Source organism: Pristis pectinata, chromosome 42, assembly GCF_009764475.1.
Source record: "Pristis pectinata isolate sPriPec2 chromosome 42, sPriPec2.1.pri, whole genome shotgun sequence".
Taxonomy (NCBI): Eukaryota; Metazoa; Chordata; class Chondrichthyes; order Rhinopristiformes; family Pristidae; genus Pristis; species Pristis pectinata.
In genome coordinates, this window is record NC_067445.1 from 1,880,465 (window position 1) to 1,905,658 (window position 25,194).

Below are 25,194 nucleotides of genomic sequence, written 5' to 3' on the forward strand. Positions count from 1 at the left end.
CGGGTATTTGTGTGGACGGCCACGATCCGGATGCTATTCGGGGTGAGGAAGTCACTACCGAGTAAGCACTGAGGTGTCTTTTGGGTTCCATCGTGGAACATTTGGATTTCGTAATTAATCTCTCGATGTTCTCTACATCTACGTCTTATCTTCAGAAAACGGTGGTTGTTGAAGAAGCCTTTGTTCACTTTTCATCTTATGGCTTGCTGAACTGAACTTTAAGAACCATTCCTGGACTTGGAGTTTGGGACGTTGCCACACACACACGAAGAGTTTAAATTTGGGGTTAATTTTCAAGGTTTAACATGTTTACTTTTGACATACAAATATTTTTATTTTTATTTTTCTTATTATCATAATTAGTTATTAATAAAGTAGTTTTTAACACTGAATCATGGCTCAGTGTGTTTCTTTTGTTGCTGGTTCGTAACAGTGGCCCTTTCACCTGATTGTCACCCTGCACGGTATTTTCTTTGTAACTGTAACACCATAGTCTGCATTATGTTGTTGCTTTTCCTTTGTACTACCGAAATGTACTGATGTTCTGCAATGATCTATATGTCTGGCATGCAGAACAATGTTTTTTTTACTGTCTCTTGCTCCGCTTGACAAAAGTAAACCAATTATAATTACAATTCTAACTGTGAACAGATCTTTAAACCAGCTGTTTTCAGCTGATCCCGAAGTCATCCCCGGCCTCACCCTCCCAGAGATATCCCATTTACCTCATTCACCCTTCTCCCACTCACCTCTTATCCTGACGCCAGCTGTTACTTCTGCTTCCCGGTACTGACGCAGAGTGTCCGCCCTAAAGCTTATCCCCGTTTACCTTTCTAGACATGCTGCCTGAGCTGTTGAGCGGCTCCAGTATTTTAGAATTTCTTTACCTTCTGCTGTTCCTTTATATCGTCCTTTCTGCCTTCTCCCTCTCTGTCTGTCTGTCTCTCTCTCGTTGCCTGTCTGTCTGTCCCTCTGTCCTCCTGTCTGTCTGCCCGCCGTCCATCGGTCTGCCTCTCCCTCTCTCTCTCTCCATGACTGCCTTTTATCTTCCCTCTCTCCCTCTCACTCCACTTCTGTCCACATTCCTTAGCTCTCCCGCTTTCCCTTCCTGTACCTGACCCTGAGACCCACCTTCTCCTTGCTCTTCACTCAAAGACATTTCACGTATCTGTCGTCATTTGCAACGTGCAATAGCAATCATTGAATTAACTTCCATGAACAGGATTAAACTGTTGTATAAATGTTGAGAAACCGCCATTAAATCACCCTGCAGCTTCCTCTGTTTCAGAGAACAAATAACCCCACTATTTCAATTCTTTCCCACAGCTGGAATGTCCCAGATCTGGAAATATCCCCATGAATCTCTTCCTCCGTCACTACAATCTCAGCTGTTGTGTAATATACCCATGGTCATAGAGTCAACGAAAACAGAAACAGTCTGTTCGGCACCCTGGGTCCACACTTCAATCACCCATTGACACCGATCCCATTTCATTCTCCCCACATTCCCAGCAACCTCTTCCCCATATTCTACCACTCAGCGACACACGAGGAGCATTTTACCGTGCCAATTCCACTGAAGACCACATGTCCTTGGAAGTCCTCTCGGGTACAGTGGTCCTGGTTACTGATGAAAGTCAACGAATTATCTGCAGCCTATCTGGACAGCATGGGCTGAATGGCCTGCTCCTGAGTTGTAAAACCAAAGCAGAACATGCAGGAAGTACCGATCAGGTCAGGCAGCATCTGTGGGAAGAGAAAGAGAGCGACCGTTTCCGATCAAACGTCCCGTGACAGAACTGAGAAGGGGACGGCACATGCAGGGAGCGATTTGACCTGAAACGTTACCTCCGTTTCCCTTCCCACGGACGCCACCTGACTACTCACTATGTCAGCATGTCTGTTTTATTTTATATATCCACCATATGTTCTATTTTTACTTACTCTTCGATATAAAACTCGACCATTTGCTCCGGAGCAGAACCTGTGGGCCCAGACTGTGTGAGGAGCACCTCTCATTCACTCTGCTCCGGAGAATTCGGCCCACGCTGCTGCTTTCCTCACAGGATAGACCCGGTGAACCTTTGCTGCACTCCATCGGTCGCAGGTGTATCCTCCCACAGGTAGGGGCCGTACCTGTACACAGGAGGCCGGGAGTCTCTGGACCTCCACATTTGAGAGGGTGGTGGAAGCAGAGATGTGAACACTTTTGAAGGCCGACATGGATACATGGTCAATCAGCAAGGAGTCACCGGGGGAGGGGGGAATGTGCAGTTCAGTATCCAATCAGATTAACCGTGACCTCACTGAATGGCGGAGCAGACCCGAGTAAGCAAGTGACCGACTCCTGTTCCAGATTCCCATGTCCGTATATTACAAGTGCCTTCTCCCCGGGGCCCTGTATAATTCCAGTGAGACGTGCTAGCTCCGAGACCCAAACCCCTGCAATAAACATCAACATACTGTTTGCCTTCCCACTTGCTCACCGACCCTGCATGTTAATGTTCAGTGTTTTGTGTCCAAGGACACGGCGTTCCTCAGGACACCAACACCGTTCAATCACTCGCCATAAAATAAAATCCATTTTCCAAGCCACCATGTTCCACATTCCATTCCACCCGCCGTGTCTTCACCCGTTCCCTTCGCCGTTCGCTGCCCCACTGAAGCCTCTCCGCATCCTCTTCACAACCCACACTGGCACCCAGTTCTGTGTCATCAGCAAACCTGGGTATATTGTCCGTGAAAGTCAAACAAACTGCAGCTGCTGTGAATTTGAAGCAAGAACGGAAAATGCTGAACAGGCAACATCTGTGAAAAGAGGAACAAAGGTAACGTTTTATGTTGAAGAGCCGTCAATTTCCGAACTGAAACGTTTACCCTGTTTCTCTCTCCACAGATGATGTCCGACTCGCTGAGGGTTCCACTATTGTTTTTGTATTTTATTGTCCGTGATTCCCTGATGAAAACCATTGACGCAGATTGTGAAAAGCCGGGTCCCAGCACCGATCCTTGGTCATCGCCTCCCAACCCGGGAGCGGCCCATTTGTTCCCGCTTCCTTCAGGGTGTCTCTGTGGCGCAATCGGTCCGCGCGTTCGGCTGTTCACTGAAAGGTTGGTGGTCCGAGCCCACCCCGGGCCGCTGGCGATCCGGCAGCTTTTGCTGTGCGTTTCATTGTCAGCTGAGTAACACTGCGGTGTTAGGAGGCGTGCACCCCCTGCTGCTGCCTCACTGGGCTCAGTGGGAGCCCTCCCTGTGGGGTCTCAAGCCCGGGATTCCGGATGTTATGCCTCCATTTCACCGGGATGCGCGAGTTTCATAAAACAACGTCCCTGGAATTTATTGGGTCAATTTTGTGCTTTGTTTTCTGGTCTTTGACCATTCACTGCGATTCTGAATAATTTCTGACATTGTCCAGAAGGAGGTGAAAAGATGTAACAGGGAAGTGAATTTGGATGATCAACCATGAACTTACCGAACGGGGGAGCAGACATGAGGGGCCGAATGGCCTTAGCCAGTTGCTATCATTTATGTTTCAATGGCAATGATTGATTCGGACCGGGAGAAACACGGGGACCGCCGTGGGGGTGGGGAGGGGCCAGGGAGAATCTTGCTTCTGAAGCTACCACAGCAAAAATCTGCTACAGGAACTTAGCGGGCCGAGCAGCGCCTGTGTGGGGAAGGAATTGTCAGCGGTTCCAGTCCAATCCCAGCATCAAATCCCAACGTCAGTCCTGATGCAGGGTTTCCACCTAAAACAGCGACAATACCACTCCTCCCACAGATGCCGCTCGGCTGTTAATTTCCTCTTGCAGATTGTTTGTCGTTGCAGATTCCAGCATGTGCAGTCTCTTCTCTGTCAAAAGCAGCTCCCTTGTATCGGGGATGTAGCTCAGTGGGAGAGCACATGCTTTGCATGTATGAGGTCCCGGGTTCAATCCCCGGCATCTCCACGCTGCTGATCTTGAATTTTGAACAATGCGTGAAAATTCTTGGAGAAACGCGATGCTGTCCCGAGCCTCAGTGAGCTGGTAGAGTGACGTCTAATAGGGATAAATCACTGTCAATCTTTCGGCAATCTCCCAGACAGCCCCCTCTTTGGTCAGTGTCATGCTTTTATTGTTTACGTTTCGGGATCTGAGCCTCACTGACAAAGACTCGAAGCGAGGAGAAAGTTCCCGCAGAATGACGAACAGTGGCTCTGTGCCGGAGTGAAGCTCCGGGCTCGGGGGAGGGGTGGGATAACTACCCGCCGGCCTGTTACTGAACCGCCCCATGTAGGAGAGTCAGAAACTCGGCCTTTTCGGCGCAGGTCCAGGGTCTGAGCGGACAACAGGTTGTGAAGATAAGGAGATTGAACTGTCATTTGGAGAGGCGGAGGAGAGTGAATTGAAGAGACGGGCGGCATCATCAGTCCCGTTCTGAACGCTGAACGTCTCCATTACCACAGGCGACAAGGGACATGCGCGGCATAAGGTCAAAACAAGCCGAATGCAATTCTAGGTTTGACTGAAGATCAGGGAGAGAGCGAACACACTCCCCACCACCACACATTTTTCTGTCGATTTCACACATTTGGGACATGACAGGTGTCAGTACACCCGGAGTGCAGTGGGCGAGCCTCAGCCCGGAAGAACAGCCCCGTCACTCCCCTGCCAGGTCAGTGCTCTGGACCCTGCGGCACCCCGCTACTCCCCACCTGTCACTGCCCGGTACGGCCGCGTTGCTCTGGGAATTAGAACCGTCTTTAATTCGCCGACCATTATATGCGGAACACGGAGCACACACAGGGGAAGATAAACAGAATGTCCGACAACAGGGCCACAGTAACAGGGTCAATGAAATCATGTCAAACACAGTCATCGCTGAAATGTCAGGGAAGAGGTATCCGACCGGGAGAGAGCACAGACAACACAACTATGGTGACTGGATGGGTCAGGAAGTAAGGAACAAGGAAACGAAGACAGAGAGACAGGGGAAGAGAGACAGAAGGGAAATGTCAGGAAAGATAGAGTAGTCGGCGAGGGAAAAGGAACGACTAATAAAACTGATCGAAGGGACGGCGGGACATTCTCAGCGCAGCAACAGAACACAATGTTTCCCCAACAGCAGAGTGGTGCAGCGGCAGCGTGCTGGACCCATAGCCCAGAGGTCGATGGATCGAAACCATCCGCTGTTATTTACCTCTTCGGAAACAGCAATTTACCATTGAAAACATAATCCAAACTACTTACACACAAACACAAAAATGGGAACTAAAACACAGAGATCCGGGCCGGTCATCCATGAAAATGGGACATTTCCGTTGGGCAGAGGGAGTGAGGGAAGCCCTAAATGGACAAGAGACGGAGAGGGGGGTGGTGGGAGGCGGTAATCATCAGGATGATGCTTGAGGTGGAGCGTTTCAGTTATGCAGAGTTTGGATAGACTTGGGGCTGTTGTACCTGGAGCGGAGGAGGGTGAACGAGACCTTGGAGAGTTATCTCACTTCATCAGCGGCGGAGACAGTGGGAAAGAGTTCCCCGTACCTGACATGCCTGTAACCGGAAGGCATCAGAGGAAGAACTTCCCCACGAACAGGGTGGTTGGAACCTGGAACTCACCCTCTAAGTGGGTCCCGGAGGCAGTGACTTCCGTGGTGTTTGACAAGGATCCAGACGAGCCCTTGAATCGCCAAGGCACTGAAGGCAACAGACTCAGTGCTGGTAGGTGAGATTGGTATAGATGTGTATTAATTGTCAGCATGGACATGATGGGCCGAACGGCCTGTTTGTGTGCTGCATGTCCCTGTGACTCTGTATTACATCTGCGAGCGGATAATAACGGTTAATGTTCCTCTCGGAACAGAGAGGGATTGAGGGGAGAGATCCCACAGGGTAAACACAGACAGAACGCGCGGGTGGTGAACAGACTGACGTCACTCACTGTGAAAACGTCTTTGGGATAGACTGGGATGTGTTCTCGGTTGTTGTGGGAATATGGGATAGAGGGAGAGCAGGAAGCTGCACTGATCTGTTCATCGGTTCCCAGTTAAAGATGAGGGACGTGTATTCCTTCCCTGATCAACCGACCTGCCTACATTGAACAATAATGAATGAGACAGCGATGGGGTCTCTTTTACACTCACTGATCGAACTAAATGAATCCAGGAAGCCGTACGCGAGTGAGCAGGAGTAAACCAAACAGCCCCTCGTGTTCTGCACAGATGGTGTTCTGAGGGATTGAATTCTGAGGAGATTAAAACTCTGCGATGGGCGGGAATCGAACCCGGGTCAACTGCTTGGAAGGCAGCTATGATCACCACTATACCACCATCGCTCCATGATGCTACAGGAGATTCGGGTACTGGACAGTCTCCAGTGCTGTTTGATTCCGTGACTCGATCACCAGTCCCGGAAATGCTCTCTGACGGGTCATCTCTCCCTCTGCTGCAGTCCCTGTTCCGTCCAGTTGATGTCGGAACCGTCCAACAGACCGGAGTCACACAGCACCCAGTGATTATTCACCCGGGATCCGACCGAAGTGAGATTCGACCTCTGTGACAGTCGAAGGGCTACAAATCGTTTCCTGCCTCACACATCACACAACTAGGAAAATCAATCGTGATTAGAAATGTCCTTTCCAACCACACGCAGCTCGGTCCGAATGGGAGCCCAATTTCCGCCAAATCCTTGAACACGATCAGTGACTGAATCGCTGGACAATACTGAGACGCCTCTAGTCACACAGTGAGAAGTGGGTGTCTGAAAGATGCAGGTTAACAGTCAACGAACAAACACGGGGATGATCCTGTGAACCCTCCTGTACCCTGACATCCACATTACAGACTACATACTCCCGTCGGTTCCTCGTTAGTATAGTGGTCAGTATCCCCGTGTCACGTGGGAGACCGGGGTTCAATTTCCCGACGGGGAGATGGTTATTCTGCTTTAAGGTAACTGGAAATACCAGAGAATTTTTGAACAATAAAATGTAAAACCGACAAAGAATTGGTGTTGCAGTGATCAGCTGATCTCATATTCGGAATGTGGAACAGGCTGGTCTGCTGTGATCCCGGGAGGGGAGGTTACCCGAGAAGAAGGGACTACGCGTTCAGCCTCAGGAACAGCTGAAACACATTCAGAGAAATATCCAAAGTGGACATGTTTCACAACGGAAGTGTCCCGGGTTTAAAGCTGTCCTGCCCCTCTCCCAACCCCGGACCTTTCGTTCAGACTCTGATCAAAGTGAACTGGGGAAAGGTCCGGCTGGGCTTCCCTCTGTGACGTCAGGCGGACATGAGCGCATGGTGCGTAGCCTCGCCCCTGACACTGATTGAAAGCGGGCGGCAGAGCACATGCGCCGTGCGCTGTAACTCCACCTGTGAGCGCCATTCCCCAAGCGAGCGGCGGGAGCGGGTTTAAAGCAGCCGGGAATGGAGAACTCCCGGGCCCGGGGCCAGGGCGCTGACAGCAGCCTCCCTCCAGCAGCGCATTGCTCTGGGAGCGGCACCGCAGATCGGTTCAGGGATCCGCGTGGATTCCGGACCCGGGGCAAAGGAAGCGGCGGTTGGGGGGAATGAAGCACGACTGGGCCCAGACATGGAGTGAGTGGTGAGGGAGAGGCCGTTCCCGGGATTGGGGGTGGACAGGGCGGGGAGGGGGAGTGGGAAGGAGCTGCCGGTGACGGTCACTGCTGCTTCCTCTCTCCAGACCAGGCGGGAAAATTACCCGGTCTGGTTCCAGTCTCGCCGTGTGTGTTGTCACTGGACAGTGAGCAGTGGACACAGAGCCGGACACTCACAGTGGGGGCATTTTTACAAACAGCGTCTGTTGCGGGCTCTTAGTGTGGGGAGCACAGTTTAAACAGCGGTTGTTTGGCTCCGGTTTAGCGGTGACTCCGCCAGGAGAGGTGAGTGGAAATGCGAGCTGTGTAAATCTCCCTGCTCCATGGGCAGTCCCATTCCCGGATCCGTGCCGGGATGTGGCGTTATGTGAGTCCCTCACTTGATGTGGAGCTGCCGCCCTATGCTGGTCGGCTGAAGCTGAGAGCTGCAGCCCTGCAGCGGCCTCACACACTGGCACTGGCTGCACCGGCCGCTTCACACAGCCGGCTGCCTTTTACCTCTCCCTCACTGATCCCGTTTCCTTTTCCTTCCCACAGGGAGAGACTTCAATCAACTCTGATTTTCCCTCCACCCAAGGCACAACGAACAGAGTAGCTGCTCCGTCTCTGTCACACAAGTTACGTTACAGAGCACAGAGACACCGACAGCTCATCAGTTCCACGATGTCAGACAGCAGAGACATTCTGTCCCACACTGAGCCCAAGACCCAGGCACACATTTCCAATGCAACATTTAAATAGTAGCAATCAACAGGGCTCCTTAAATAGCAACAAATGGATCTATATCTGGAACCATAGGATATGGGTGAGGTTCTTAACGAATATTTCTCATCTGTATTTACCGCGGAAAAGAACATGAATGTCAGGGAACTGGGGACGGAGATGTCTTGAATAGAGTCCACATGACAGTGGAGGATGTGCTGGAGGTCCGAAAATGCGCAAAGATAAATAAGGCCCTTGTATTCTGGGACATTGTGGGAAGCTCGGGAAGACATTGTGTGGCCCTTGTGGAGATACTTGTATCATCGAAAGCCACGGGTGAGGGGCCGGAAGACTGGAGCGTGGCTCATGTTGTACTGTAATTTAAGAAGGGCTACAGGGAAAAGCCTGGGAGCTACAGACTGGTGGGGCTAAAATCAGTTTTGGGACGATTATTGAAGGTGTTTCTGAGAGACAGGATCAACCTGCATTGGGAGAGACGAAAACAGATTATGGATGGTCATCAGGGCTTTGTCTGTGGGAATTATGTCTCTCGAATTTGGACGAGTTCATTTTTTGAGGAGGTGACCAAGAAGATAGATGAAATAAGTGCAGTAGAAATTTTTACATGGAGTACAGCAAGGCCTTTGCAACGTCCCGCATGGTTGGCTCGTCTGGAAGGTTAGATCACATGGGATCCAGGGCGAGCTGGTCAAAAGGACACAATACTGGCTTAATGGTAGGGGACAACGGGTTATTTTTCGGCCTGGAGTCCTGTGACGGTAGGTGAACCCCAGGGATCAGTGCTGGGCCTGCTGTTGTTTACATCAGAATCATTTCTATGAAAGATTTGCATGAGAGTGTGGTGGCATGGTCAGTAAGTTTGCAGATCATACGAAAACTGCGTGGTATAGTGGACAGTGAAGAAATTTATCTGAGATTATAAAGGGTTCTTGATCAACTAGGTCAGTGGGCCGAGGAATGGCAGATAAATGCGAGATGTTCCATCTTGGTAAGACAAACCAGGTCAGGACTGACACAGTAGTGGTCGAGCCCTGGGAGTGATGTAGAACGGAGAGACCTGGGGGTGCAGGTACCTCATTCCTTTAAAGTGGCAACACAGGTAGACAGGGTGGTGAAGGAGGCATTTGACATGTTTGCCTTCATATGTCAGAATATTGGGCACCAGAACTGGGACTTCATGTTACAGCTGTACAAGCCGTTGGGAAAGCTGCAGTTGGAGGACTGCGTACAGTTCTGGGTGTCCTGCTGTCAGACGGAGGTCATTCAACTTCAACGGGTGAAAGAGAGAGTTGAGGATGTTCCCTGGACTGGGTGGCTTGGGTGATAAGGGCTTGTTGGACAGGCTAAGATTTATTTTCCTGGAAAATACGTGACCTCAGAGAGGTTTATCAAATCATGACAAACATTGGACAGGTGAACAGCCAATGTCTTTTCTCCAGGGCAGGGGAGTCCAAAACTAGCGGCACAGGTTTAAAGTGAGAGAGGAAAGATTTAAAAGAGTCCTGGTGGCAGGTTTATCACACAGAACGAACTTCCAGAAGAGGTGGTACAGGTGGGAACGGTTACAACATTTAAAAGGCATTTGGACAGTTCCATGGAGATGAAAGGTTTACAAGAATGTGGGCCAAATTCAGGCAAATGGGAACTTCAGGAAGGCCACTTGTTCGACATGGCCGAGTTGTGCTGAAGGACCTGTTGCCGTGCTGTAGAACTCTAAGTCTGCTGGTGTTACAGAGATGGGGGGCAGTGTCAGCAGTGAGAAGGTTGCATAGAGGGTTTGGGGGTGTAAAGAGGATAAGTGAATGGGTGAGGACGGGACAGATGGAACAGAATGTGGGGAAATGTGAGGTCATCCACTCCCAGAGGAAACATGGAAATGAGAGAACTTTTCCATGGGGATAGAGTGAAATGTTCAGAGAGACCTGGGTGTCATTGTAAACAAACCACTGAAAGTGACCATGCAGGGACAGCAGGTCATTAGGGAGGCTGACAGGATTTTGACCTGTGATTCAGGAGGATTGGAGAGCAGGAGTAGAGATGTCTCACGGGGATTATATCGGGCCCTGGTGAGAGCGCACCTTGAACATTGTGTCCAGGTCTGCTCACAGTACCTCAGGAAGGATCTACCTGCAACAGAGGGAGTGCGGTGACTGTTCCCCACACTAACTGGCCTGTTTCCATGGAGCGCAGGTCCCCTGTGTGAGGGGACAGTGAGTGGGCTGGGCCTGTATTCTCTGGGGTTAAGGAGAAGAAGGGGAGATCCAATTGAGTCTTGCAGAACTGTTGGAGGGTGTGACAGACTGGATACAGGGAGGGTGTTTATGCTTTCTGAGGGGTCTGTAGTGAAGGGTCATAGTCTCAGAATGAGGGTTTGGACCTTCAAGAACAAAATCCAGAAGCTGCTTCCTTCATAAGAGGATGGTTCACCTTGATATTCCTGACCTGTGGACTGTGAAGGCTCAGGTTTCAGTGTAGTCAGGGCTGAGACTGATAGTTTCTGGGAGATATTTAGTCATCCATGGAGTCGCTGTACCTGTGGGTAGTGCAGGAGGGTGGTGCTGAGGTCAAAGACCAGCCGTGACCTCATTGACAAGTGGAGCAGACACGAGGGTCTGAATGAGAACATGAGGAACAGGAGCAGGAGGAGTGAAGAGAGGGACGGATCAGAGGGAAGAAACATTGTTCAGCACCTTTACACACAGGTAATTCAGCGGCCCTGATAAACACGTCCCGGGCTGTTCAGTGCAGCGTTGGTGGAAATAGCAGAGACCCTGCCCATCATTTCCCAGCCCTCTCTGGCTGCAGGTGGGGTAAAGAGGACTGGAAGGCTGCTGACGTGGTATCGGTGGTTACAGAGGGAGACAGGGATAGATGGAGTTTTTACAGGCTGGTCACCGTCACAGGGGAATTACGGTGGAAAATCCTGAGGGACAGCAGGGATGACCACTGAGAGCGGCACAGAACTGGATTCTTGGATTCGGGGTAGGCTTGCCCATGGAAGACAGAGGGTGGTGGTCGATGGGGCTTGTTCTGATGGGAAGTCCCTGACGGCTGGAAAAATGGATGGGTGGGTAAGTAAGTTCAGAGATGATACAAAGATTGGTGGCGTTGTGGTTAGTGTCGAAGATTGCCAAAGGATACAGCAGGATATAGATCAGTTGCAAATGAGGGCAGAGTATCAGCAGATCAATTTTAATGCAGCCAGAGGGGTGTTGAAATATAAAGGGACAGTACACAGTTAATGGTAGGACCCTGAGCAGTGTTGGATCACAGAGGGATCTTGGGGTCCAAGTCCATCGGTCCCTGAGAGTGGCTGCACCGGTTGATCGGGTGGTAAAGAAGGTATATGGTATGTGCTACCTTCATTAGTCGATGCACTGAGTCAGAAAGTTATGTTGCAGCTTTATAAAGCTGCAGTTAGCTCGCATCTGGAACTTTGCTTTCAGTTCTGCTCACTCCATTAGAGGAAGGAAGTAGAGGTTTGAGAGAGGGTGTGGAAGAGATTGACCTGGGTGCTGCCTGGATGAAAGGACATGGGCTACATTTGTCACAATATTATTGTCACAATATTACTGTCCCAGGTCCTGAGGTCCAGTGAACCAACAGCAGAGGCTGAGGGGAGATCTCATAAGTTTATAAGTTTCTGCGAGGCAGAGACAGGGTAGACAGCCGGTATCTTTTTTCCCAGGGCCGAAATGTCTATTACCAGAGGGGATGAATTTAAGGTGGGAGGTCGTAAATTCAGAGGAGATATGCGGGGCAAGTTTGTGTTCTTACAGAGAGTAGTGGGTGCCTGGAATGTGCTGCCTGGGATGATGGTGGAGGCAGATACGAGACAGGCATTGAAGAGGGCCTTGGATAGGGGCATGAATGGAGGGATATGGAAATTGTGTAGAGAGAAGGAATTCGTTTCCTTAGGCATTTAATTATGTCTAATCACATCAGCACAACATTGTGGGCTGAAGGGCTTGTGCTGTGCTCTGCAGTTCCATGTTCTATCGGCACAGAATTATTCTCTAGAAGAGTCAGCGGCACTTTGAGATGAGAAAGTTGGAATTATTTTGGTTATTTTTTCAGGAAATTTGATTAGGAGAGTGTACATGAAGTGGGCCACAGCAAGGTGTTGGACAAATCCAACAGGGAAGGTCGATCCGATGGGATCCAGGGCAAACTAACGTTGGATGCCAGACTGTATGAGTGACAGGAAGTGAGGAGAAGAGTTGACAAGGGCTTCAGTGCCTGAAGTCTGCCTGCAGTGTGACTTCCTGGAGACCAGGACCAGGGCCCATGCTTTTGATGGGAAGGGACGACTCTGCTGTCGGTGTGATGAGCTGAAGGAATTTGCAGATGTTACAATAATTGGCCGTGTGGTTGACAGTGAGGAGGGAAGCTGAAGGCTGCAGGAAGATATCAGTGAGCTGGGCAGATGGGCAGACAGGGGTCAAATGGAATTTAATCCGGGGAAGTGAGGTGATGCAAGTGGGGAGCCCAAACATGGTCGGGACACACACAGTACATGGAGGACGTGGGTTAGTTTGGAGGGGCAGAGGGACCCTGGGGAGCATGTGGACAGGTCCCTGAAGGTAGGGGGACAGGTGGGTCGGTGGTTTAAGGAGGCGGATGGGAGACTTGCCTTTGTTGGATGAAGGCACAGAATGCCAGAGTAGGGAGCTCTGCTGGAACTGTAGAAACACAAGTTGGGCCACAGCTGGAGCGCTGTGTCCGGTCCTGGTCACCAACCCGCAGGGACACACAGACTCACCGACATCCGAATTAGCAGCAGAAGTCCCCACTCAGCCCGTCCCACCTGATCAGTCATTTAATGAGCTCACGGCTGGTCTCAGTTTAACATCAAACTCCAAGTCCCGTCTCTCCACAGTAACATCTCACCCCCTTCCTTATAACGTATCTCAACACCACTCCCTTAGAAAAGTTCAAAGACTCTGCTCCCAACACCCTGTTGGGAAGATAATTCCAAAGACCCAACAACCTCTGAGGCAAAATAAAATCATACAAGGCAAAAATAATCTTAAAAGAAAAACCCTAAATCATCCTTGAATGAAATTAGAGACTCCTTATCATTAAATAGCAGTCTCCACTCCCACATTCTCCCACACGTTGAACCTTCCTCTCCCCACGTGGCCTGTCAGGACCCCTCAGGACCTCTGCCTGTTTTAATCAACTCCCCTCTCACTCTTCTAAACTGCAAGCAGATACAAGCCCAGACTGTCCAACATTGTCTCATCAGACAACAGACCCACTTGCCAGTGTTCTGCTCACCACATACACGAAAGAGCTGAAAGTGGAGCAGAGGGGATCGTGTGGGATGGAGCAGTTAAGTTCTGAGGAGAGACTGCAGACGTTAGTTCTGTTTATCCTGAGGTAGGGGACAGGGTTCAGATGTATATGATTATGTGGGATATAGATGGAATTGACTGCTTTTCCACACATCAGAAAGAGAAAAATCTGAAAGATGCCAGTTTAGGGTTTGCCGGGATCTGAGGGGAACTTTGGTCACCCAGTGAGAGGTGAGTTCCGGGACTAAACTGCCAGGGTGTGGTGGAAGCAGGGCTGCTGACAGTATTACTGAGTGTCCAGCCGAGCATTTGAATTACCCAGGTATGGAGAGGCGACAGGCCGGGTGCTGGAAGATGGGGTGAATACGGATGGGTGCCCACTGGTCGGTATAGACTGGAGGGCCGAATGGCCTGTTTCAGTGCTGTAAAACGCAATGAAGCTGGGAATCAATGAAACCCTGCTATTAACAATTTCTAAGCCAAATACAGTAATCGCATTCATCGTCTCTCTGTCCCCAATATCCCACCCGGCGGCCTCTGGTTATCCAGATACTCATTACGTCGCATGGATCTCTCCCCTATTCTTTTCTGCAAATTAATGTGAACTTACCTTTCCCCACTACTTTCACAGTTCTGACCTGAAACGTTCCCTCTCTTCATCTCTCCACAGCTGCTTCCTGAGCTGCTGAGTGTCTACAGCTGTCTCTGCTGTTGTTTACTATTTCCAGCATTTCAGCTTATTTCCAATATTCTCGTCATTTAACGCTGATCATTTAAACCCGTCTCTCCAATCCGCTGAAGAGCGAATCGACCTGACTGAAAAAAGTGTTTTTTTCTTTCCAGTGTCTCCGACCTTCATCTTTCTGTGTACAGAAGGATGTCGTGTTCCATGTGAATTCCCCCTTTGCTGCTCCGTTGACAATTCCTCTTCCCCTTTCCCAGCTGCAGATTCAAACCCCGACCGCCAGCTGCCACCCCTCTGATTGACAGCTTGCTCCGCCCCGCCTCCCGGGCTGCTGTCTGACGTCACGGGTCTCCCAGCACCCATGTAGCCCATTTACGCGCTGATATAATGCTGCTTCCTGCTCTCTGCCGTTGACATGTCGATCCGTGAGCGGACTGGTGGGGTCTGTGGTCCTGAATGCACCTCCACTGTGGCCAGCGGTCTCTTCCCCTGCTGCTGCCGGCCAGTGAGCGCTGAGTCTGTGTAGGTGCCTCACGCACACAGCAGACAGGGGAGAGTCCAGCACAGGGCCAGGCCCCTCGGCCCACACTGTCTGCACCCGCCCTGGGGACACTGATCCCACCTGCTGCACGGTCCATGTCCCTCCATCCCCGCCCGTTCCCTGCCTGTCCCAATGCCCCGAAACATCAGTGTTGGAGCAGCTGTCAGGACCTCCCTGTATCTGTCCCCACAACCTCTGCAGGCAGTGCGTTCCATGCACCCACCACTCTCTGTGTAAAATACTTACTCCTGACATCCCCATTGTACCTTCCTCCAATCACCTTAAAATTATGTCCCCTCACGTCAGCCAATGTCACCCTGGGAAAATGTCTCTGACTGTCAAATCGATACATGCCTCTTATCATCCTGTTTATTTTTATTTGACCTGACAGAGGTGTATAAGGTCATTGTACTAAAGATTGTACCCGTTGTTCAATAAGTGTAGCAAAGTCAGGCCAGGGAACTGCAGGCCAGTGAGCATGACTTAAATTGTAGGGAAGTTACTGGAGGGAATTCTGAGGGACAAGATCTACCAACACGAGGATAGCCAAGGACTGATCAGGAACATTCAGCTCGGATTTGTCCGTGGGAGGTCAGATCTGACCAATGTTTTGGTCCTTTTCGAAGAGGGAACTGAGGGGATAGAGGAAGGCAGGGCAGAGGATGATGTCTATATGTACTTCAGTAATGCCTTTGACAAGGTCCTGCATGGCAGGTTCATCTGGAATGTGTGGTTGCATGGGATTCAGGGTGAGCTACCGAGGTGGATTTAGAATTAGCTCGATGATAGGAATCAGAGTGTGATGGATGAAAATCGACTCTCCGAGTGGAGGCCTTGTGGAGTGGGGTGCCCCAGGGGTCCATGTTAGGATCTGTGTCAGACATTATTTATGCAAATGATGTGTGTGTTAATGTACATGGAACGATTAGCAACTTTGCTGATGCTATTAATTAGTGCGTCTTGTTGATAGTGAAGCAGGTTACAATGATTTGGAAAGGGATTCTGGGAGATTCGGGAGATGGGCAGAGTATTCGCAAATGAATTTCAACTTCGATAAGTTTAAGGTGATTATTTTAGACAGTCAAACCAGGAAAGGACTTAAACAGTGAATGGCAGAGCCCAGACGAATGTTGCAGAACAGAGGGATCTGGGAATACAGTTCGCTGAAAAAGGTTGCGCAAGTAGACAGGGTGATGAAGGCGTTTAGCATCCTGGCCTTCCTCAGTCAGGGCATTGAGTTAAGGAATAGGCACATCATTTCTGGTTATGTAAATCATTGGTGAGGTCGCACTCGGAATATTGTGTACATTTATTGTCACCCTGTTCTTGGAAAGACACCCTCAGCTGGAGATGGTATAGAAGAGATTTACGAGGACTCTTCCTGGATCATAGGGCCTGAGTCACATGGAGAGGTTGGACAAGTTTGTTCTTTATTCCCTGGACAGCAAGGGAATGAGGGGTGACCTCATCGAAATCGAAAAAAATCAAGGGGTGGATGGATTAAGCTGGGCTGTCATAGTCTTTTCCCCCAGGGTTCTGGAGTCTGGAGGGCACAGTCACAAGATAAAAGTGGAGAGATTTAAAAGAGACCTGAGAGTTACCCTGTTTACACAGAGGGCAGTGAGGACCTGGAATGAGCTGCCAGAGGAAGTTATGCAGGCGGGCACAATGGCAACATTTAAGGGCAATTTGGACAGGGGAAGGGCTTGCATGGTTATAGGGCGAACGCGGACCAGCAGGCCGGGTGCTGTGATCAGTATGGAACAGATGGGTCGAAGGGCCTGTTTCCGTGATGTATTATTCTGTGACTCCAAGCCTCCTGCTTTTCATTCATCTCATCTCCGCTTGTCCCTCAATCTCTCTCTCCCTCCCTCTTCTTACCACTTCACTCCTTCCATCAACCTTCCCCAACGATCCGCGATCAGTCGTGTTCCTCAGGGATCAGCGGACGGTTCTCTGTTCTTTTTGACACAACTGAAGGACTCGGATGAAAATATAGATGGGTGGGATAGAGATTCTGTAAACGACACAGTGATTGGTGGCGTTGTGGACAGTGCAGACGGCAGTAAAAGAACACAAAGAGGGATACAGATCAATTGCAGATAAAGTCGGAGAAATTATAGATGAGGTGTAATCCGGGTAGTATGAGGTGTTGCACTTTGGGGGCTAAAGTACAAGGGGAAAGTACATAGTTAATGGCTAGAACCTTAACCGCAATAATGTACAAAAAAACCGGAGTCTTTGTGGGCTTTACGTCGGAGCAGATAAGCTTCTCTTTGTATTAAGTTTAAAGTACAAGGCTTAGTTTTTAATAGGGTTAGAATTTACTAGGGCTGGTATTTTTTATTTTTTATGTGTTTTAAAAGTTTTTAGTATTCGAGTGGGGGATGGACTGCGCAGGTGCAGCGCGGGCAGTTTAAAAAGCCAACTGCCTGGACAGCGGGCAGCGTCGGAGTGGGCAGCGGAGTGAGTGGGAGCAGAGTGTTCTGGGCTTTGGCTCAAGGGGCTACGGCGAAAAGGGGAAAAGCAGGTGAGTAGCTGGTCGGCAGGCAAAGGTAATATCTGTGATAAATATTTAAGTAGAATATCAGGAGGGGTAACTAAGAGGAGTGGCCAGTGTGTGAGTGGCTCAGGGTAGGAGTGGAGCCTTGAGGCCTTGGCTCAAGATACTTCGGCCAGCAGAGGCTGAGGAAGAGCTAGCACCCTGCGAGGTAAGACTGGTAAATTCCTTTAAGCTAATTAAAGTCGGATTGGGTAATGAAGTCAGCTCTTCGGGTAGTTGTGTGCTCCGAATGCAGTATGTGGGAAGTTAGGGCCAGAACGCTTGTCCCTGATGATTACACCAGTAAAAGGTGCATCTAGCTGCAGCTCCTGGCAAACCGTGTTAGGGAACTGGAGCTGGAGCTGGATGAACTTCGTATCATTCGGGAGGTAGAGGCAGACATAGATGGCCGTTTCAGGGAGATAGTTACACTTAAAAGTCAGGAGGCAGGTAGCTGGGTAACAGTTAGGAAAGGGAAGTGGATTAGACAGAAGGAGCAGAGCACTCCTGTGGCCGTTCCCATCAACAATAAGTATACCGTTCTGGATACTGCTGGTGCGGACGACCTTCCAGGGACAAGTTGTAGTGTTCGAGTCTCTGGCACCGAGGCGGGACCCTCATCTCAGATACGAGGGAGCGTAAAGAGGAGAGGGTAGTGATAGGGGATTCAATAGTTAGCGGGACAGATGGGAGATTCTGTGGGAGAGATCGAGTTTCCCTGATGGTCTGTTGCCTCCCTGGTGCCAGGGTCCGTGATATCTCAGATCGAGTTCTTGATATTCTCAGGACGGAGGGTAAGCAGCCAGATGTCGTGGTCCATGTTGGGACCGATTACGTGGTTCACAAGATCACAAGACAAGGGAGCAGAAGCAGGTCATTCGGCCCATCGTGTCTGCTCCATGGAAAAGGGAAAAAGGAAATGAGAAATGGAGAATGGAGGGGGGAAACAAAAAAAACTATTCCAATCCTAAGTTCCGGCCTTATCCCCATATCCCTTGATACCCTGACTATTTAGGTATCTATCTAGATCCTCCTTGAATGCCCCCACTGATCTGGCCTCCACTGCTGTACGTGGAAAGGAGTTCCAGAAATTAACCACTCTCTGGCTAAAGTAATTTCTCGTCATCCTTGTTTTGAACCTGTACCCTCTAATTCTAAGATTGTTGCCCTGGAATCACCCACCAAGGGAAAAAGCCTAGCCACATATACTCTGTCCTTTCCTATCAACATTTTAAATGTCGATATGAGGTCCCCTCTCATTCTTCTGTACTCCAGTGAGTACCGTACAAGAGCCGACAAACTCTCATCTACGTAAGCCCTTTCATTCCTGGAATAATCCTCGTAAATCTCCTCCGAACCTTCTCCAACGTCGGCACATCCTTCCTAAAATGTGGGGCCCAAAGCTGCGCATAATATTCCAAATGGGGCCTCACTAATGTCCCGTGGAGCCTCACCAACACTTCCTTACTTTTATACACTATACCTCTCGAAATGAGTGCCAACATAGCATTCGCTTTCTTTACCACCGATCCGACCTGGTGGTTAACCTTAAGGTATCCTGCACGAGTACCCCCAAGTCCCCTTGTACTTCCGTACTTTGAATTTTCTCTCCTTTTGATAATAATCTGTCCGCTTATTTCTGCTTCCAAAGTGTACAACTGCTCATTTCTCAACATTGAATCTCATCTGCCATTTCCTTTCCCATTCTCCTAAACTGTCTAGATCTCTCTGCAACCTTCCTATCTCCTCAATACTCCCTACTCCTCCACCTATCTTGGTGTCATCCGCAAACATAGCCACGAAACCATTTATTCCATCATCCAAATCGTTCATGTACAAACTAAGAAGGAGCGGCCCCAACACCGACCCCTGCGGCACACCACTAGTAACCGGTAGCCAACCAGAACAAGATCCTTTTATTTCCACTCTTTGCTTTCTTCCAACCAGCCAATTTCCCAGCCATTCTGTTATCCTACCCGTAATTCCATGACCTCTCATCTTATTAATCAGTCTCTTGTGAGGCACCTTATCGAAGGCCTTTTGAAAGTCTAAAGACATAACATCGACCCCCTCTCCCTTATCCACACTACCTGTGATTTCTTCAAAAAACTCCGAAAGTTTGGTCAGGCAGGATCTTCGCTTCACAAAACCATGTTGTCTAGGACCTATTTTGCCTTGCGCCTCTAGGTATTCCGTAACCCCATCCTTCAGGATAGATTCCAATAATTTTCTCACTACTGACGTCAGACTAATAGGTCTGTAATTACCATTATGCTGCCTCCCACCTTTCTTATACGACGGAACTACATTTGCGACCCTCCAGTCCTCCGGAACCATGCCGGAATCTATCGATTCCTGGAAGATTATCACCAATGCCTCCGCTATCTCTAAAGCCACCTCCTTCAGAACCCGGTGATGCACCTCATCCTGTCCGGGAGACTTATCAGTCTTTAGCCCAAATCGTTTTCCTAGCACCTTCTCCCTAGTAATCTTAACTGAACTCAGTTACATTTCGTGAGACTCTTGACTAAGCGGCACATTGCTGATGTCCTCCACGGTGAACACCGATGCAAAATATTCATTCAATTCCTCTACCATCTCTCTATCGTCCAATATAATCTCTCCTGCACCGTTATCAGTTGGTCCTATATCAACCCGTGTCTCTCTTTTACTTCTTATGTATTTAAAAACCTCTTAGTATCCTTTCGAATGTTATCCGCCAACTTCCTTTCATAATTAATCTTTTCTTTCCTAATGGCCTTCTTAGTTTCTCTCTGCAGGTTTTTAAAAGCTTCCCAGTGTTCTGTTTTCCCACTAATTTTTGCTTCTTTGTATGCCGCCCCTTTTGCTTTTATTTTGTCCTTCACCTCTCTCGTTATCCACATTTGTGCCTTTTTTCCATTCAAAACCACATTTTTTCTCGGAATATATCTATCCTGCATTTTCCTTATTTCCTGTAGAAATTCCTTCCATTTTTCCTCTGCTGTCCCTCCAGCTAGCTTACTCTTCCAATCAATTTGGGCCAACTCTTCTCTGATACCATTGTGATTTCCTTTGTTCCACTGAAATATCGATACACCAGTTATCAGCTCCTTCTTCTTCTGAAACTTGAAACTGCTCTCAATCATATTGTGATCACTGGTTCCCAGTGGTTCCATTACCTTTAGTTCCCTAATCACATCCGGTTCATTACACAGCACCCAATCCAAAACAGCCGATCCCCTGGTGGGCTCTTCAACAAGTTGCTCCAGAAAACGTCCCTTAGACATTCCACAAACTCACTCTCCTGAGTTCTACTGCCTTGCTGGATTTCCCAGCCCACCTTCATGTTAAAATTCCCCATAATTATCTTCACATTATCACTCTGGCATGCTTTTACTATCTCAAGCTGCAACTTATCATCCACTTCCTAACTGCTATTAGAGGGCCTATATATGACTGCTACTATTGTTCTTTTACCCTTGCTATTTCTTATCTACACACATAAGGATTCCACCTCCTCTGACCCAATGTCCTTCCTTTCTATTGATTTTATGTCACTAGTAACCATCATGGCCACACCTCCTCCTTGCCTACCCGCCTATCCTTCCACTGTGTACCTCTGGTATTCAGTTCCCAATCACATCCGTCACAAAGCCATGACTCGGTGATTGCCACAATGTCGTATTTATTAACCTGTAGTTGTTGCACTAGGTCATCTACTTTATTCCTAATGCTACGTGCATTTAAATATAGTACGTTTAGTCCGGTATCTGCTATTGATTTTGTTGTACTTCTATTGTTCAGCAGATTATCCTGACTTTCCACCTGTCTATCCTTCTTACCATCTTCACTACACACTATCTTAGACGTGTTCCAATATACCTCATCCTATATCCTAATATTTTGCATCCTAACATCCTGATTTGTTGTACTTCTATTATTCAACAAATGTTTCCTGACTTCTCACCTGTCTGTCCTTCTTGCCATCCTCATTGGACTTGTTTCTATAAACTTCCTCCCTTACCATAGCATCTTGTAACCTAACATCCTGGTTTCCATCCCCTTGCCAGATCAGTTTAAACCCTCCCCTACAACTAAATTAAACATTCCCGCCAGGATATTGGACCCTTTGGAGTTTAGGAGCAAACCCATCCTTTGCGAATAGTTTATGCCTCCCCCCAAAAAGGTCCCAATTATCCAAAAATCTGAAGCTCTGCCCCCTGTACCAGTCACTCAGCCACGCATTCATCTGCAGAGCTTTCTATTCTTCCTATCATTGACACGTGGCACAGGTAGTAATCCTCAGACTACCCTTGAGGTCCTCCTTCTCAACCTTCTCCCTAATGCCTTGTATTCCCCCTTCAGGACTTCTTCTCTTTTTCTACCTATGTCATTGGTACTTACATGTACCAAGACTTCTGGCTGCTAACCCTCTCCCCTCAGAATATTCTGGACCCGGTCTGTAATATCCCGTACCCAGGGAGGCAACACACCATCCGAGACTCATTGTCTGTATCGCAGGATCTGCTTTCCGTACCCCTTACTATAGAATGCCCAATAACCACTGCATTTCGCTTCCTCCGCTGGACCACAGTACCAGGCATGGTGCCAAGGTCCCTGTTGCTGAGGTCTTCCTCTATCAGGTCATCCTCTCCAACTGAATCTAATATGAGATATTGGTTTTTGAGGGGGACCGCCACAGAGGTACTGTCTGCAAACTCTTTATAACTGCTGTCTATTTTCTGCTCGCTCTCCCTAATCAGCCGAAGGTCATCTAGCTGCTGCTCCAGACTCTCAATCCGTTCCTTGAGGAGCCGCATCTCTGTGCACTTTGTGCAGATGTAGTTATCGGAGAGCGTGGTAGTCTTCCAGGGTCCCCACATCTGACACTCCAAACATAAGACCAACCCCTGAAGCACACTGCTGAATACAGGAAAGGTGTGGCCACACTAATAGGGTTGTATTATAGACCACCCAATAGTCAGAGAGAATTGGAGGAACAAATCTGTTGGGAGATAGCAGACCGATGTAAGAAACAGCAAGTTGTAATAGGGGATTTTAATTTTCCACATATTGACTGAGTCTCCCACACTGTGAAAGGGTTGGATGGCTTGGAATTTGTCAAATGTGTTCAGGAGTGTTTTCTAAATCAATATATAGAGGTACCAACGAAAGAGAATGCAATACTTGATCTCCTATTAGGGAACCAGGCAGGTCAGGTGACAGAAGTATCTGTAGGTGAGTATTCTGGGTCCAGTGACCATAATGCAATTAGTTTCAAGATAATTATGGATAGGGATAGGTCTGGTCCTCGAGTGGAGGTTCTAAATTGGAGAAAGGCCAATTTTGTGGAACTGAGAAAGGATCTAGGTAGGGTGGATTGGGATAAGTTATTTTCTGGCAAGGATGTACTCAGTAAATGGAAAACTTTCAAAGTCGAAATTTTGAGAGTGCAGAGTTTGTATACTCCTGTCAGGATTAAATGCAAGGGTAACAAATATAGGGGACCTTGGTTTTCAAGGGATATTAGTGAGCTGTTTAAGAAAAAGAGAGAGGTGTATAGCATGTATAGGTAAATAGGAACCGATGAGGTACTTGAAAAGCATAGGAAATGTAAGCAAATACTAAAAAAGGAAATCAGGAAGACAAAAGGAAGACATGAGGCTGCTTTAGCAGATAATGTGAAGATAAACCTAAAGGGTTTCTCCAGGTATATTAAGAGCAAGAGGATTCGTAAGAGACAAAATTGGTCCCCTATAAAAGCAGAGTGGTCGTATATGTCTGGAGCCTCAGGAGATGGGGGAGGTCTTAAACAGTGTTTTTGCATCAGTATTTACTCAGGAATCGTGAATATGGAAGGAAGGGAAAAAGGCACTAGTGTCATGGAACATATAGAGATTAAAAAGGAGGAGGTGCTTGATGCTTTACAGCGAATAAAGGTAAATAAATCCCCAGGGCCTGACAAGATATTTCCTCGGACCTTGAAAGAGACTAGTGTAGAAATTGCACGGGCCCAGGCAGATATATTTAAAATAACCCTAGCCATGGGTGCGGTGCCAGAGGACTGGAGGCTAGCTCATGTTGTTCCATTGTTTAAGAAGGACTCGAAGAGTAAACCGGGTAATTACAGGCCAACGAGCCTGACATCAGTAGTAAGTAAATTATTGGAAGGTGTTGTGAGAGATAAGATATATAAGTATTTGGACAACCAAGGGTTGATTAACGATAGTCAGCATGGCTTTGTGCGTAGTAGATCGTGTTTAACGAATCTTGTGGAGTTTTTTGAGGAGATCACTAAGAAAGTAGATGAGGGTAAGGCTGTGGATGTTGTCTACATGGACTTTAGTAAGGCCTTTGACAAGGTCCCACATGGGAGATTAGTTCAGAAGGTTCAGTGAATGGGTATCGATGGAGAGGTTGTAAACTGGATTCGAAATTGGCTGAGTGGGAGAAGACAGAGAGTGGTTATGGATGGTTGTTTCTCAGATTGGAGGCCTGTGACTAGTGGTGTGACTCAGGGATCTGTGTTGGGTCCATTGTTGTTTGTTGTATATATCAATGATCTAGATGATAATGTGGTAAATTGGATTAGTAAATTTGCGGATGACACTAAGATTGGAGGTGTAGTGGACAGTGAGGAAGGCTTTCAATGCTTGAAGAGGGATCTGGCCCAAATAGTAAAATAGTCCAAAGAATGGCAGATTGAATTTTAATGCAGACAAGTGTGAGGTGTTGCATTTTGGAAGGACAAATCAAGGGGGGACATACACAGTAAATGGTAGGGCACTGATGAATGCAGAGGATCAAAGGGATCTGGGAGTTCAGATACATAATTCTTTGAAAGTAGAGTCTCAGGTAGATAGGGTTGTAAAAAAGGCTTTCAGCATCCTGGTATTTATAAATCAAAGTATTGAGTATAGGAGTTGGAATGTTTTGGTGAGGTTATATAAGTCATTTATGAGACCAAATGTATAATATTGTGTGCAGTTCTGGTCGCCGAACTACAGGAATGATGTCAGTAAGATTGACAGAGTGCAGAGGAGATTTACAAGAATGTTGTCTTGTCTTCAGGAGTTGAGTTATAAGGAAAGAATGAGCATGTTTGGATTTTATTGCTTGGAGCGGAGAAGAATGAGGGGAGATATGATAGAGGTTTATAAAATGATGAGGGGCATAGACAGGGTTAATGCAAGTAGGTTCTTTCCACCTAGATTAGGAGAGATAAGTACGAGAGGACATGGCTTTATGTTGAAAGGGGAAAGGTAAAGGGGGATCATTAGGGGGAACTTCTTCACTCAAAGAGTGGTGGGAGTTTGGAATGGGCTGTCATCTGATATGGTAAATGTGGGCTCGCTCTTAACTTTAAAGCGTAAATTGGATAGATACATGGACGAGAGAGGTCTAGAGGGGTATGTGCTGGTGGCAGGTCAATGGGACTAGCCGGATAATGTTTCGGCACAAACTAGAAGGGCCGAATGACCTGTTTTCTGTGCTGTAGTTTTCTTATGGTTTCTATGGCTTCTATGGATTTTGGGGTTTAAGAGCAGAGTGTCCTGAAAGTGGCCACGCAAGCAGATAAAGTGCCAAAGAAGGCCTACGGCATGTCTACCTTCATCAGTCGGGGCGCTGAGTAAAAATTTTAGACAATCACTTTGCTGTTGTTTAAGACATCAGTTGTGCCGCATTTCGAGTACTATGTGCAGTTCTGGTGGTCACACTACAGGATCGATGTGGCATCTTTAGAGATGATGCAGAAGGTGTTCTTCAGAGTGTTGCAGGTAGTGGAGAGCAATAGCGACAAACAGAGGGAGGACAAATGTG

At 48.2% G+C, this 25,194-nt stretch overlaps 2 non-coding genes across 2 annotated transcripts; one reads left to right on the forward strand and one right to left on the reverse strand.

Annotated features, from left to right (window-relative positions):
* The first annotated feature begins 3,879 nt into the window (after positions 1-3,879).
* Positions 3,880-3,951, forward strand: trnaa-ugc (transfer RNA alanine (anticodon UGC)). The gene has a single exon. It is a non-coding gene; the product is annotated as a tRNA-Ala (tRNA).
* A 2,293-nt stretch (positions 3,952-6,244) lies between these two features.
* trnag-ucc (transfer RNA glycine (anticodon UCC)) lies at positions 6,245-6,316 on the reverse strand. The gene has a single exon. It is a non-coding gene; the product is annotated as a tRNA-Gly (tRNA).
* Between the last annotated feature and the right edge of the window lie 18,878 nt (positions 6,317-25,194).